General features: G+C 41.3%; 1 pseudogene; it reads left to right on the top strand.

Moving 5' to 3' along the window:
- The first annotated feature begins 4,004 nt into the window (after positions 1-4,004).
- LOC101824014 lies at positions 4,005-11,408 on the top strand (annotated as a pseudogene).
- Positions 11,409-13,918: the final 2,510 nt, after the last annotated feature.

The following is a 13,918-nucleotide window of genomic DNA, read 5'->3' on the forward strand; positions in this document are numbered from 1 at the left end:
AGATTAATATATTGATGATAACAAGTATTATTTTTTTTGCTTGATAGTATTTTCATTTTAAAAGTTTTATCTTTAGAGAGCCATGCTTAAGTGTTTACAGACAAAATTATATGTCTAAGATTTCCTTAAAAATAATTAAGGGAGACAAAGACAGATGATATAAGAAAAGGCATGGCTTGGTAGTTGAGTGCTGCATACATGTTGTCTCATAAATTTATTCTGTCTATTTTATTCTTTACTCAAAAATAATAAAATGAAGGCTGAAGAGATAATTCAGCATTTAAGAGTACTTGCCATTCTTGAAGGGGACCAGGGCTCCATCCCCAGCACCCACAGGGATGGTTCACAAATGCCTATAATTCCAGTTCAGGGGAACCAATGTTCTTTTCTGACTTTCACTATCTTTGTACACATGAACACATGGAGACAAGTACACACACACACACACACACACACACACACACACACACACACACAAAACAATATAAATTTTTAAAGTAGTAAGTGGAGGATGAAGGGTCAGCAGGATGACTCAGAATATTAAGGGACAGGCAGGACAACTTGAGTTTAAATTCCAGGACCTATATGGGAGCAGGAGCAAACTGACTCCTCCAGGTTGTCCTCTGACCTCCGTGTGTGCACCCTCACATACACACACCCCCAAATAAATAAATGCAGCTTAAAAACTAAGCCCTAAAAATAGTAAGACTAAAATAAAATCTTCCTAACAACTCAAATTTTTTTCTTTTATATGCAAGTAAAACTCAGGAAAATGCATTTAATCTGAATAAATAGCAGATAAAATTAGTTTAATTTTAAGAGTGCAAACACATACCTACAATTCCAGACTTAAACAAAAACTTGAGGCCAGCAGTATAGTGAGTTCAAGTTCAACATAGTGATTCCCTGTCTCAAACACAAAGAACAGGAAATGCACACTTCAGAGTTAATTGCTCCAAATCAAACTCTAGCTTCCTTGGAATAATGACCTGTGCAAACTCTTTTTCAGTTTCTGATCTGCAAATTAAATAATAATAATTGCCTAATTGGATTGTCAAGAACATGCATGGAGAGTGGGGTCACCTTGCAAGTGGTCTGCCCTGCACGGTAAATCTTCACATGGCAGCCGGTCCAGGGGACAAGTTACTCAATGCACGAGAAACATGATGCAAAGCCTCTGCCAAGCCTCTTTCCTGATTCAGAAAAAGAACAGCTAACACCTAGAGAGATAAGGCATGCTAACTGCATTAAAGCCACAGGAGTTGGGAGCAATTCATTTATTAGATAACATACATACAAAGATATGTGAACATTAAAATTCACTGGAAAATATAAATTCAGCTGTAAAATTCTTTCCTGACTTACATAAGTCTCAGAAAAGTATCCTAGAATGAACTGCAAAATCATTCCACTCCACTACATCAGTGGTAGTCATAATTAATACACAAACCAACTAACAGCACAGTAGATGTAAGCTCCCAAAGCATGCTCTTTTGAATATAGTATTCAGTAAGAAAAAAAAGTGCTCATGAAACAATACATTTTTATTTAAAACTATCTAATGTAGCTTGTGAGCTATAATGTGGATTGTCATCAAAAACAACTGTTCCTGGCAAATGTATTTTTGGCTTATGGTCATCTTTTTCTCAAATGATCCTGGTATTTCTGTTGGAACCATCTGGCAATACGATTTCCAAACATACATTAGAAGCTGCAGTATGGAACTTTGCATGGAGCTATGCAAATAAGGTCAGGGATAGTTAAAGCTATAAACTATAATTGATGAAGACTCCAGTGGAACAGAAGGGCTTCTATTTGCCAAGCACTGTGCTAAATGCTTAAAACAGAAAACTCAATCAAATGTGCATGTTAAGAAAACTCAGAGCCCGAGAACTTTCTTGGAGTATTAAATTGATACAGGGACTTATCAATTCCAAAAAGCTGGCAGATGAAAAGCATGGGCAAAGAAGGAATGACCAAGAAGACAGAAGCTGAACAAGACAACTGACTTCCCCAGTCAATTAACAACATTACAAAGCTTGCCTTAGACTGGCCTTCCATGAACTGTTGAGTAACTACAACTCCCCCATCCTATAGAGTGGGTTCAACCAAATCCGGTACTTCTGATAATCTGCACTCGGAAAAACAGATACAGAAAAGAATATGTACAAAGTCACACTGGAACTAAAAATGTAAGCCTTTAATATTTAAAAACTAGAAAACCAGGCATGGGGCTCAGACCTATAATCTTAGCATATAGGAAACTGAGGCATTAGAATTGCCACAGGTGAAATGGAAGTGTGGGCTACAGAACGGGGAAAAAACCAAATATACATGTAAGCACATAAGCTAGGAAACTGTTTAGAAGATGTATGTATCTGCATACCTGTCTAAAGACATATCCTAGAGAAAAATCTATAGGAATACGTGTAAATAAGGCATGTATGTTCTAATCATACATTGGATATTAAAAACATTAACAGAATAAAACACAATTTCCTCAATGGCTGTTCATTTGGCACAGTGGTTTTCAACCTATAGGTAGTGACTCCCTGGGGATCACATATCAGATATCCTGCATACCAGATATTTATTTACATTATGATTCACAACAGTAGCAAAATTACAGTTGTAAAATAGCAACAAAATAATTTTATGGTTTGGGGGTCACTACAAGATGAGGACACCATGTTGTAGTGAATTGTATTATAGAGTCACAGCATGAGGGAGGTTGAGAACCACCACACTGTTCTTTCTTAGTTGGTGGGGAGGGTTATGTTTCTTTTTTTTTTTCAAAATATCTTCAAACTAAATTTGTCATACTCTGGGAGAAAATTCATTGGCATTTTAATTGGGCTACTCCTCAAATATATACTATTTTCCTTTAAGATTGAGTCATTCTACCCAAGAACAAAGAGTCTTCCAACTCACTTCAATTTTCTTGTCTTGTTTTTGTTAGAGTTCGTAGAGTCGCCACTCATTCTCAGCCAGGGATCACAGTGGGGTTGGCTGCTGTGACTAAGGAAAGAGTCACAGCCTATGCTCTAGCCAGTCAGAGAGACGGTGTCCATGTCGAGATAGGAACGGATATTTGTCTATCTGGATCAACAAACATCACCTTAAGATTGGTTTTTGAATCCAGGAGGAAAGAAACACTCTGCCAGGTGGGTGACAGTAGCAGAACACAAGTCTGGAAATGTTTATAGAGGGCCTGAAAACAAAAGCAAGGCTTGCTTTTTCCTAAATCCACCAAATGAAGGAGGAAGTCAAATTCCTGTCAAAACTCGTACATGCTGCGCCCACTTTGCCTGATCATATCTTCTAGAATCAGTGCACTTACTGTCTCTCTACGCTAGTTCAAGCAGAAGTTGTGTTATTACAACTGAAGGAAGCAACGTGGCTCTCACATCAGTTTTGCATACTAGGTTGAAGACAATTCCGTTGCCAGAGAGCCACGTCTGGCTCTTGCTCTCCTCTCAGTTCATCTGGATCACTTTCCTCAAACGGGAAGCACGTAAAAGGGAGCCATTCAAGCGTTTCTCCCTAGCGAGAACGTCGACAAGCAGTTCATAAACGCCACTTTCTGGGGAAACTTTTGCCCATCTAGCTGGACCGCAGACCTTTGCTTAAGGGCATGCAATTCAAGCTACTGTAAAGATTTCAGCTGGGAAGAAATAGCCTTTCCAGATCCATTTCTTCCCACCCACAAGACATCGCTCCATATGCATAAGACTCGTTATAACCGTGGATCCGACATGCCCCGCCCCCTTTTGGGTTGGAACACAAAGATCAACCTCCCAGTTATTGCTTTACAAAGCAGGACACCTTGTAACTGAGTAAACATATAAAAGACAGAAGGTGTGACCTGTTTATAAGCAGTTTAAATATGTGCAACCAAAAGCTACACGATACCTTTAATATACCTGTCCTCATTTCGCATATTCTGCTGCTTATTGCTTGAACCACAAAATGCAGAGAGCCCAGAAACAGGAGCAACCCAGCAAATGCGCCGCTCGCCAGTTCCCAGCGGGGGCCTCCGCGGCTCTCAGCATGAGGCTCTGCTTCTCAGTGATGTAAAAAGCTTGCCGCAGTCTGACTTTCCCGCTGATGCTGCAGCTTCTTCCCTTCAGGATAAGCAACTCCTATATTGTTATTTTCTCACACGGATTGTAAGAAGTGGTTGATGTGAATTTGGCTCAACCTAGCTATCTGAAAAAGCTAAAGAAATGGCATTTCTACCCGTGGAATTAGAAAATGAGTGTGTTTAAACATTAGGCTTCTAATACTGTCCTTGGAACGTTGCTTTAAAGATCATGTTATGTATTCCAGCTGTATTGTGCCTACTGAAAATTAATGGCCTTGTTTCTCTTCATCATTTCTAAAATAGAGGTTATGCTAATTATGTAGCAAATACTCTTGTAAAAAAAAGTATCCAAATCGTGTAATAACTACAAACCATTACTTATTTCCATCCATTGCTCTACTTTAAATTACTAAGGTTTTTTTATGCACTTCTAGAGTTCTGTATAAAATATATCCTTTATTCCAGGCCTATCTTTAATTTCTTTCTCTTTTCATGCCCTCTCTTCTATTCCTCTTTCTTATTGTGTGAGGCCCTTTGTTAGGGCCTAGATTAATTTTCTCTCTTATGAGTATATGTATTTTGTGGATAACATTAAACTGATCTGTGCACTGACTTGACCCTGGAAATATTTATAAGCAACTTGGATTATCTTCGGGTATCTGGAGGGAAGATGGAGCAAGAAAGCAAAGAAGCAATATATAGCAGGGAATAGAAAAAGGGCTTTCAGAGAAATTACTCATTCTGTGGGAATGTATGTTTAGTGATAGGGTTTGGAGAAAGGGGTCCTAACAAGTTCAGAGCAAGAAGTCCTACAAACAGGCAGAAATTGTGGGGACAGAAGGACTAGCACCGAAAACATCAGCTCAGAGGAACCAAGAGATGGTGCCCTTGAACCTTAAAACCCTACACATCCTCAGCCTGGATTTAGTGCCTCATTTGCACCCCCTGGCAAGAAAGCATCACATTACCTCGAATGGGAAATGTGAGCCATCATTGATGAATGTGTCTGTCAGATTTCTGTCTCTCTAACAAAATACCCATTATAATAAGCTTGTAAAGAGATACATTTTACTTTAGCTTATAGTATTGGAAGGTCCAGTCCTCGGCAAATTGGCCCTATTGCTTTGGCAGGGCAGGACATCATGCTGGGAGAGTGTAATAGAACAAAGATACTCACCTCGTAGGCAGGAAACAAAAAGAGATAAGGGAGGAGCCAAAGTCCTATCGGCTCTGGAAGCAATGGAGACAATACCAAGGGAAAAATCTCCTATATGTTACCATTGGAAGCTAAAAGGAACCAGACAGTGCACTTCTGTAAGGGTTAGTCTTCATTGACAACTTGCCTAGATTTTTAATTGCCTGGGAGATGGGTAAGACACAGCTCTGGGTGTGTCTGTGACTTCCAGAGATTAATTGAGGGAAGACACACTATGAGCATGGGATGCTGCCATCCATAGCCTAGAAGCCTGAACAGCATCCACGTGTCCCCTTTCATCACTTTTCCCTGCCACACCTTCCCATCATGGTGGATTGACACCTCTGAAACGGTGATCTAAGATCAATCCTCTCTGCCTCTGTCAAGCATCTGGACTTATGACAGTGAAAAGAACCAATATGCCTTCTTGTTCATCGCCATCCCAGAACCTAGCACAGTTCCTGCACATAGTAGGTACATAATAAATGTATATAGAATGGATGGACTACAAATTATCTATAGCAACTTTTTCAGTGATGAGAATAAACTCAAAAGGTTAGCTTTGAAAATGTCTCAAGGGAATACTTGAGAACACTTAAAACTGATCAAGGTAGCTGACAGCAGTCTCAAGGAGACAGAACTGGCATTTGGCTCTAAGTCAAATCCCAACCAAGTATAACCCACTATGTTTGAAAGAAAAAACACGTGGATAGATGATTAGCCACAAAATCAGGAAGAAAACCAGATCCCAGTGGAAGGGAATGTCATTAATTGTGCAAGCAGTGCCTAAAGGAAAAGAAGTTTGGACTAAGCACTCACAGTGTGAATTTCTTGATAGCACCATCCCTTGGACAATTTGCTAGACCCTTGTTGGGAGACTCGCCTTTAGTCCTATTACTCCTGGTGTTTTTAAAGTCCTTGTTCATCATGTTCTGCCAATCCAGACATTTTTAGTTCTGTGATTATGGCGCTCCCTAAAATTTGAAAAAATGCACCTGTGGGACAAGCTTCATGAGAACATGAGTGACAGCAGGACACCTAAAATGATGGCCTTTCCTCAGAGAAATGGTGACATAGTTTTTGTCATCTTGACACAAGCCTAAATATTTCTGGGAAGAGGGAATCTCAGTTGAGGAATTACCTCCATCAGACAGGCCTGTCTGTGTGTTTGTGGGGCATTTTCTTGGTTGCTAACTGATTTATGAGCACATAGCCCACTACAGACCATACTGTTGATGGGCAGTTGGGTCTGGGCTGTATATACAGAAAATTGCCTAAGGAAGCCAAATGAAGCAAGCCAGTAAGAAGCACTCCAGCATGGCATCTGATTCCGCTCCTGCCCGCAGAGTTCTTGCCTTGGCTTCCTTCGATGACCATAAGACTTAAGCCAAAGCAAATTCTTTCCTCCCTCACATTGGCTTTGGTCAGTGTTTTATCACAGTAACAGAAAACAAACTAGGACAAATGGGATTCCCAACCTCCTAGGCTAAGGACTAGCTCTGTCATGGTGGAGGCAGCCTTTACAAGGTACGGAAAGCAGTCAGTTTCCACTCAACTCTCACAGAAGACTTCTCTGCCTCATCCTGAGCTTTCCTCAACATCACCTGTCTTCCAGAAGAGGAAAAGAACAGTCATTACCTGACAACCAATCATTTGTAGTGAACACAGAAAAACACTTGGAATCCCCATAAATGTGGTGTGTGTCACTTGGGACTAACCCCAGAATCTCACATATGCTACATTTGCACTATACTTCACAAGTTCTCTTTAATATGTGATATCCCTAGTATAGGATACAATTATTATTATTGTTGTTGCTGTTGTTGTTGATTTTTCTACAGAGGAAATAGAAGCAGAAGCGGAAAAAACAACAAGCAGAAACACATTTTGTATATATCATTGTGGTTCCCTATTTCGCTGAGCCATTTTGTTTATCCAATGTTTGTCACAAATCTTTTAATATGTGGGACCCCTTATTGTTTCTGTTCTTCTTCCAGAGTCACCAATTGCTACCAAATTCCCAGCCTCATCTTGTCTCTGGATCATATGATGGCATAGAGTACCAGCTCTTCAGGGACACTCTGTCACTTGGCATAGTGACACATCAATATTCTGCCTCTCTCCTGGTCCCTCTAGTGGCTCCTTCACTAATTCCAGTGTTTGCTCCTGAGTGTCACTAGAGTCCATTCTTCAGGACTCTGCTCTTTCAGTCCCTCAGTCTCTTGCTGACTGCTGCAAACCCTGAACCTTACTTACTGCTTGGTCCTCTACATCCTCTGCCTGTGACTCCAGCCTGGCTTGTGTCCGAGCTTTAGATTGAAAAACCTCGGCATCAAAGCACCGGGCACTGAACTGAACCCTCTGCCCAAGAACCGGGGCCAGACCACTGGCTGCAAATGCAAGAGGTGATTTATTGAGTACACAGGCGCCTGCGGATGCTACTGCAACTCGGGTGCAGAGCATACCGGGCTTTCAGGGAGTACAATATTTATAGAGTTTCAATGGTTACATAAGTAACAGGCATTTCATTGGCTCATCTTGGGGGCAGGGGTAGTTCCCATGGACTAAGTTTCCTGGTATTACTTTATGAAAGACCCAGGCATACTTCAGCAATTATTATCCTGGTCCCATGACTACTATGGTGATCATAGACACAACTGGGGGCAAGGGTAGTTGCCAAGGACTAGGTGTCCTGGTATTGTCATATGAAAGTTCCCAGCATGCTTCAGGAATTATTATCCGGGTCCCATGATTGCTATAGTGATCAGACACAATTGGGGGCCAGGGTAGTTGCCAAGGACTAGGTTTTCTAGTATTGTCATATGAAAGTTCCCAGCACGCTTCAGCAATTATTATCCGGGTCCCATGACTGCTATAGTGATCACAGACATCCTGTTTTGAGGGTGAGACACCTGGTCTGGGTTTCTTTCATTAGGCAACAGCCTGGCCTTGCTTTTCTTTTCCTAGGGGGTCCTGGGTAGGGGTCTTTCAAGATCTACACACAAAACTCTGGGACAGGTAAGTACTCACAGCCTATTGTCATCTCCATCAGGCCACAGGAAAGCATTTGTAGTTTGTTTCAAGTAAACAGAGACGTAAATAAAAAACAGCCTAAGCAGACATCACAATTACTAACGCAGACACAGAGAGAACTTCAGGATTCCAGCTGGTTTTATTTAGTTTGGTGTGGTTTGGTTTCAGTTTGAAACACAATTTCTGAGTAGCACATTCTAGCCTTGAAATAATATGTGCCCAGGATGCCTTAAAGTTCCAATCCTGAGAGCTAGAAAATTGGCTTAGTAGTCAGGGGTACTTGCAGAAGATCCAAACTCAATTCCAAATACCAAAATGAATGGCATGGGTGGTTCAGTGGTAGAATTCTCGCCTGCCAAATACCAAAATGATGGCTCACAACCATCTGCAACTCCAGTTCCAGGGGATCCAATGGTCTCTTCCAGCCTCCACAGGCACCAAACACATATGGTGAACATACATATATGCAGGCAAAACACCCAAACACATAAAATAAAATAAATACTGAAATGTTTATCCAAATTGTTCTCTTATTAATAAAAACTTGGGAGTCAGATATTGGAGTTAAAAACCTGATAGATCAAGAGAGCTGCAGAGGAACAATCAGCTGGTCTTCTTACTCCGCACTTCCCAGATGGAAAGGCCTAAGAATCTTTCTAAGCCCCTCCCTATTCCTTCCTGTGCCTCTCTATCTTTAATCCTCCTAAATCTCTATGGCTAATTCCATCCAGCTGGTCATTGACTCCACTCCCTGAGGCAAGGTTAACTTTAACAGTCTCAGAGTGTCCCAGAGCAATCAAATATCCCACAACAAAACGCTTATTTTTCTTTTTAATTTGAAAACCTTCTGCCTTAGCCTTCCAGGTACTGAGATTACAAGTGTGCACTACCAAGCCCAGCACCTAGCTTTGTTTTTCCTCTCCCTGGGTTCTCTCATCCTTCCATGGGTTTCATTAAGCAATAGGCAGGCTTTGCCATGATGACTTCACCTGTTATTGCTACGATACCAAAATTCTCAGACTAATTTGTAAATGGTGGGAATTTATTTCTCCCAGCTCTGGAGTCTGGAAAGTGGGATGGGCAGGTTTGGTTATGTTAAGGCTTGCTGCAGCCTTGCAGGGTAAAACCAGCAAAGGAAGAGAAGTCCTGTAACCAGCACTCTTCTCTTCCCTGACGGTAGGGCCCTCATGTCCCAGTCACCTCTTAGTACTATAGCATTGCATACTGAATTTCAACACCAGCTTTTTAGAGGGATACGATCACCTGAACCATAGTCCATGGTAATAAAATGGGAACAGCAGTTCTGAAACTCAAATGCACAGTTTAGCTCCCAGATGAAGGGAATCCTTCCACTGCCACTGTTTCTGACCACTTAGAGAAAGAACCTGTCTCCATGTTGCTAGTGCAAGCAACATGTGAGGACCTGCTGGTTTAGGGAATAGCTACAGGCTCATTTCTGAATTGGTTGCTATGGCAATCCACACAAAGAACTGATGTGACTACCATAATTACTTTAGGCCAAGCAGAGACTTTCTCTGGAGCACGAGTTGTGGTCAGTCACACCAAGAGTATGTTTGCTCCACAGTGGGAGAAGGAGTTGTGAATTGAGGGAAGGCCACCATTTTTAACTAGATACCCTCTGCTTAAGTCATACAGCTCAGTTTTGCAGGCAACTGAGAGTCTCTTCCTATTGTATGTTACTGGTCTGAGTTGTGTAGATCTAACGTTTATCTGTGTGCCTCTGGCAGTAGTATAGCACACTACATCTAATGATGATTAAGGTCAAGATAGAAGTTTTCTGTTGTACCAGTTATGATAGAGTGACTGATCCTAATTCCAGACTTGGGTGCACCTTAATGAACTGTCCCTTCTTTTAGGACTTCTTTCTCTTCTCTTTCTATAAATTGCTACTTCCAGTCAACAAAGGAACTGGGAGGCAGATAAGGGAGTGTTTTAACGGCATACAATTAAAAAGTAAAAATGAAATTGCCTGGGAAGAAGTATGTCCAAATGCAAACAAGCTTCTGGGGAGGACATTAACTCTCTTGTCTCTATTTGGTTTTCTTTTATAAGTAAGACTAATTTTATGAACACACATACAAGCCCTCAAGCCAAATGAAGTAAACAGATTTTGAGCAATCAAGTTCCTTAAATTAATCCTGCACTGCAGAGCGGCTGGCTTAACACTGGATTCTTGGTTGCCTCTGATGGTCTGACTTACACAGTGGACTCACTTGAGAAGAGTTCATAGAAAAGTAAGGACAAGACAAGAGGAAAGTCAGCCGTCTATTCACCAGGAGGTCTTTGCAGGTACCCTTGTCTTGGTGTGTAACCACCATGTAATGGCTGGCCTTCCTCCTCATGGACAGATAAAGCCCTCTTGTCTATGTCCCAAGGCTGAGAAGATGATTTCTTAACCCCACGGACACTCAGGAGGAACAGCCAATGACAGATAATATTAATGGGACCTAATAACAAGGCATTTCCTTCTGGCACAGAAACTATATGGAAATCAAAGATACACTTAAAAGGTTGATTAGGGGTGCAACTTTCCTTGGTTGTCCCGAATCCGGGTTCATCCGACACCAGCCACCTCCACCATGCCCTAGTTCGACCCCAACGAGGTCAAAGTCGTGTACTTGAGGTGCACCGGAGGTGAAGTAGGTGCCACGTCCGCCTTGGCCCCCCAAGATCGGTCCCCTGGGTCTGTCCCCAAAGAAAGTTGGTGACGACATTGCCAAGGCGACCGGTGACTGGAAAGGCCTGAGGATTACAGTGAAGCTGACCATCCAGAACAGACAGGCTCAGATTGAGGTGGTGCCTTCTGTCTCCGCCCTGATCATTAAAGCCCTCAAGGAGCCACCACGAGAGAGAAAGAAGCAGAAGAACATTAAACACAGTGGAAATATCACTTTTGATGAGATTGTCGGCATTGCCCAGCAGATGCGACACCGATCTTTAACCAGAGAACTTTCTGGAACTATTAAAGAGATCCTGGGTACTGCACAGTCTGTGGGCTGCAATGTGGATGGCCGCCACCCTCATGACATCATTGATGACATCAACAGTGGCATAGTGGAATGCCCAACTAGTTAAGAAGCAACAAGAGAAAATACTTCAATAAAAGACATGTGATAACCAAAAAAAAAAAAAAAAGGTTGATTTGGTGAGCATAAAGTTAAAATGATCTCTAAAGTGTATCCAATTCAAATAACTCAGGGCATATGCTCGTCAATATACTCACCCATATCTACTAAAGCCTCTTGCTACTAAAGCAATCCATTTGGTCACCTGTCAACTGTTGTCTCAATGAATGGTCATTTTCTTTCCCAAAGTATCCCATTTTTAATGATGTGGATGAACATTATTGTTCTTTTAAAAAATATGTTTTTAATTGAAATAGAATTACATCACTTCCCCCTCTTGCTCCCCGCAGCCTTTCTCTATACCCTCCCTCCAAGCTACCCCCACCCTTGTGTCCCCACAACACACACTCTCAAGTTGAGGGCATCTTTTCTTCTTTATTGTTATCGTATGTGGGTGTACGCACAAACATTATTGTTCTTGATGTTTTTTTTCACATTTATCTTTGTAAGTAGAGCATTTGGAAATGGTGGCTCACAAACCTCTATAAAGAGATCTGGCCTGCAGGCAGAACACTATAGACATAATAGATAGACAGACAGACAGACAGACAGACAGACAGACAGATAGATAGATAGATAGATAGATAGATAGATAGATAGATAGATAGTCCAGGAGGTGGTGGTGCATGCCTTTAATCTCAGCACTTGGGAGGCAGAGGCATGTGGAACTCTGTGAGTTCGAGACCAGCCTGGTCTACAAGAGCTAATTTCAGGACAGCCTCCAAAGCCACAGAGAAACCCTGTCTCGAAAATAAATAAATAAATAAATATTTTTTTAAAAAAGAACTCAACTTCTAAGAGATTAAACAGCGACAGTAAGCTCACTATCTTTTCTGCAACTTCTCAACCCAACAAAGCAGTTCCCTAGTCCATGTTATCTTTTGTTGTTGTTGTTAATTAACTTTGACTCTCCTCTCTTTGGATACCTGTGTTTGGGGGACAGGCCATCTCTTCTCTCCTTCTTCTTAGGCTCTCTCTCCATCCATTTTCTTTCCATTTCTACTGTTCTCACCTTTTATCTCAAACTGAAATCCTGCAACTGTCAAATTGTTTACAGCTCTAGTTGACAGCATGACTGTGGTAAGAGCAGAAACTAAAAATGAGGCAGAATAAAGTCTCATGCAATAGCCAACTTTATTGGGAGCACCAGACACTTTATACACTGATGGTTGAGAAGAATCACATGAGTAAGTGTTCAGTCACAAGGACAAGCGGCACATGGCAAAACCCTGTTTCTCCAGGGAGGCCTATGAATAACAACCGCTGAAGTAAACCTACTGCTATCCGCTACACCTAGAGGAACATGAAAAGACATCCCAAGAGCAACTCTGTGGCTTGAAGAAACTGAGGTCACAGGACTCTTGTTTCCTTGGAGATGTCTCACAAGCACTCAGAATTCTCACATGACTCCATTTTTGGTCTGTGTTCTGACATCCAATTACCGATTCCCTTGGCTTCTACCTCTCCTTTCTTCTGAACCCTGCTTCCCTCATAATAGTCTAGAAATGTTTTCATCTGAAGCATCAAAGGCTCCTTGCACCCCATACTTAGGTGCAAGTACCTTGGAACCAAACTCAAGTCTTTCCCAACTTTGATGTTTGTGCTGAATTTTATCTTTGCCTTTTATGGCATTTCAACATGGATCCTATCTTAGCCTTCTTGCGTTACTAAAGACTAATTTCTTAAAAATGTTTTATTTAAATTAAAAGCAATCTTATTTTACATACCAATCCCAGTTCCCTTTCCCTCCCAAGACTAATTTTTAAATTAAATAAAACATTGCTTATGTTTTATTATGTATGCCCATGGGAAAAACTCTTAGAATTGATAGCATAGGTACAAATGTAGATACTCATTTTAACAGCACTTCTGCTTTTTTAGCCCTGCATATGTCTTCATTGGCATTCAGCCCTGTATATATTTTCACTGGCATGTATTCATAGAACAGTGGTTACTTACAGATGACCATAGCTTTAGATACAGTTTTGAAAGAAAATGAAAATCTGTCTAGTGTAGGTACTAGTCCAATGACAATATCAGACAGGTATTATATAGTTCATATTTACAGGGATGCATGTTAGGAGATACATGTTTTCGATCATATTTTTTCTGCTTTTTGTTTGTTATTTTTGTTTTTCCAAACAGGGTTTCTCTGTAGTTTTGGAGCCCGTCCTGGAACTCACTCTGTAGCCCAGGCTGGCTTCAGACTCACAGAGACCCTCCTACCTCTGTCTCCAAAGTGCTGGGATTAAAGGCATGTGCCACCATTGCCTGGCTCCAAGTGCATTTCTTGACAGAAATCCTGCTTATTCTTCATGCAGGACTGATTTTGAGGCTCCTACTACGGTTAGTCAGATTTGACCATATTTCATTAAGGACCCATCCTGAGGCTATCTAAGCAGTAAAGGGAATATACTGACTCACGTAACTTAAAACCTAGCTGGTTCCTGGTGATCAACA

The sequence above is a fragment of the Mesocricetus auratus genome, unplaced genomic scaffold, assembly GCF_017639785.1.
Source record: "Mesocricetus auratus isolate SY011 unplaced genomic scaffold, BCM_Maur_2.0 Super-Scaffold_100010, whole genome shotgun sequence".
Taxonomy (NCBI): domain Eukaryota; kingdom Metazoa; phylum Chordata; class Mammalia; order Rodentia; family Cricetidae; genus Mesocricetus; species Mesocricetus auratus.